The sequence below is a fragment of the Apium graveolens genome, chromosome 9, assembly GCF_009905375.1.
Source record: "Apium graveolens cultivar Ventura chromosome 9, ASM990537v1, whole genome shotgun sequence".
NCBI lineage: Eukaryota > Viridiplantae > Streptophyta > Magnoliopsida > Apiales > Apiaceae > Apium > Apium graveolens.
Genome location: NC_133655.1, coordinates 205,870,301 through 205,873,026, shown reverse-complemented (window position 1 = coordinate 205,873,026; position 2,726 = coordinate 205,870,301). Strand labels below are relative to the sequence as shown.

General features: G+C 41.6%; 1 non-coding gene across 1 annotated transcript; it reads right to left on the bottom strand.

Moving 5' to 3' along the window:
* Nucleotides 1–1,867: 1,867 nt before the first annotated feature.
* Nucleotides 1,868–1,974, bottom strand: LOC141688041 (small nucleolar RNA R71). Its single transcript, XR_012561510.1, has one exon. It is a non-coding gene; the product is annotated as a small nucleolar RNA R71 (small nucleolar RNA).
* Between the last annotated feature and the right edge of the window lie 752 nt (nt 1,975–2,726).

The window sequence follows — 2,726 nt, the reverse complement described above, 5'->3', positions numbered from 1 at the left end:
CATTTCGGAGGAGGAATCATCAAGAATAAGCCTTGGCATGTGTTCACCATTGCGAGAGGAAGAGAACGGGCAGATTACGGGGAAGAAACGGAGCAAACCGGGAATTTTTCCAGTAGGGTCCTGCGCGCCCGCGCAACAATGCTGAGCGGCCGCGCAGCAGCCTTGCGCGCCCGCGCAGAAATGCTGAGCGGCCGCGCAGGGTCGGGGAAAAAGCTGAATTATTTTAGACTTCTACTTCTGTTTGGCTTCCAACTTCTATGTGAAGAGGAAGCATATATTCTTGTGATTCTTGTTTCGTTGTAACGTTGGATGCTAGTTTTCTTGCTTTGATTTATTTACTCTTGTGACGTACTCTGTTTTAATATAATTAGTTTAGTTATTATTTTCTTGTGTTGATTATCATGATTTCATATGAACCCATGATGGCGATAAGTTCTATTATGGGCTAATCGTGATCATGGGGTTGCAACGGATTTATTATGAAATTCTTTAGTTAATTGTTTAATACTTTAGTGTGTGATAATTGCATGATATCTAGTATTGGTTGTGCGTATTCGTCTTATGTGCGTCGCGAACATATAAGATAGGGTGTTAATCTCTTGTGAAGCGACGGTGGATCTTGAGATTTAGAACTTGCCATGCTAGCATAGGTTCATGTACGTTGTGCATGATTAGTGGGTAACTCTAACAGTTTTATTTGCCCTATGTAATCAAAAGGAATAACTTGTGCTTAAATCGTTGTGTTGTCAATTTCTGTAGACATATAGGAACTCAACATAATTGATGACTATTCAACTTCTATCTTAATTGTGGATGCTTGGTAGAATGGTATTAGTACAATGAAAGTTGGCTTTTATCAGTTTCGTGTTATTCGATTAATATCATCACTGTCACATGCTAAAGGTAATAACAATGGCTATAGAAGGAAGTAATAATGAAGTTGTGATCTCATGAGTGTTCTATTATTGATAAGTTGAAGTGTTAGTTAAGTGGTTAATTAAGTAGTTAATTATAGTTAATATTTAATCAACTATTTTAGGTGTTAATATCTTAACATTGAGAAGTAGTCATACATTGGTGAGTGAGTTTCATTAGACAAAAACTTAGTCTGAGTCTCTGAGGGAACGAACTAGAAAGTATTCTATATTATTTGCGAACGCGTATACTTGCGTGAATATTAGTGCGTGATTTCGCCCTAACAAGTTTTTGGCGCCGCTGCCGGGGACTCGGCGTATTTGTTTAGTTTATGTACTTACCATCATTGGTCATTAGGACTCAGTGATTAGGACGTAGTAGTTAATTACTCTTTTCGGTTGTGTTTCAGGTACTTTAGCAAGCGTTTATGCAAACTCGTTCTCGTGCTCGCAAGAGGACCTTAGATACAGCTGAGGAGAAAGACGAAGTTCTTGATACTCCGGAGAAGTTAGATTTTGAGGATTCGGATTCAGGAACTAAGCAGAAAGAACCAGTAAACATGGGAGATCGTATTGTTCAAGCTGATCCAGCTCTTATGGATTTTTCTCGGCCTAAAATTGATGACATTCAGTCAAGCATCCTTCATCCGGCTATTCAAGCTAACACCTTTGAAATCAAGCCGGGCACTATTCAGATGGTGCAGAATTCTGTTTCTTTTGGAGGAGCGGCAACTGAAGACCCCAACATGCACATAAGGAATTTTGTCAAGATCTGCAGCACTTTTAAGTATAATGGCGTGACTGATGAGGCTATCAAGTTGAGGCTTTTCCCATTCTCACTGAGGGATAAGGCTAAAGACTGGTTACATTCTGAACCAGCTGGGTCCATCACTACGTGGCAAGATCTTGCGCAAAAGTTTCTGGTGAAGTTTTATCCAATGGCAAAGACTGCTGCTATGAGGAATGCTCTTACTCAGTTTGCGCAGCAACCTACATAATCTATGTGCGAGGCTTGGGAACGCTACAAGGAAATGTTGAGAAAATGTCCACATCATGGAATGCCGGATTGGATGGTAATCGCTGGTTTTTATAATGGTTTGGGGGCCCAATCTCGGCCCATGCTCGATGCAGCAGCTGGAGGCGCCTTATGGGCTAAAAGCTATACTGAGGCGTATAATCTTATAGAGACAATGGCTGCAAATGAGCATCAAAACCCAACTCAGAGGATGATGTCAGGCAAGGTAGCAGGTATTCTGGAAGTTGATGCAGCCACCGCTATTGCAGCCCAGCTCCAAGCGCTATCAATGAAGGTTGATTCTTTGGCTACGTATGGAGTTAATCAAATAGCTATGGTTTGTGAGCTTTGTGCAGGTTCTCATGCTACGGATCAGTGTTCTCTTATCAACGAATCTGTTCAGTATGTGAATAATTATCAGCGACAACAGCAGCCTGTGCCAGCGACCTATCATCCTAACAACAGAAATCATCCAAATTTCAGCTGGGGGAATAATCAGAATGCTATTCAGCCACCATATCAGCAAGGAGTAAGTAAATAGTTTAACCCACCTGGATTCTAGCAACCACAGCAGTATGCTACAAGGCAATCATATCCTCAACAGGGAAGTGCAGCTGCACCTACTAGTGCTGATTTTGAGGAACTTAAGCTGTTGTGCAAGAGTCAGGCGGTTTCTATCAAGACCTTGGAAAATCAAATCGGTCAATTAGCCAATGCAGTGCTCAATCGTCAACCTGGCACTCTTTCCAGTGACACGGAAGTACCAGGCAGGAAGGAAGCTAAAGAGCAAGTCAAGG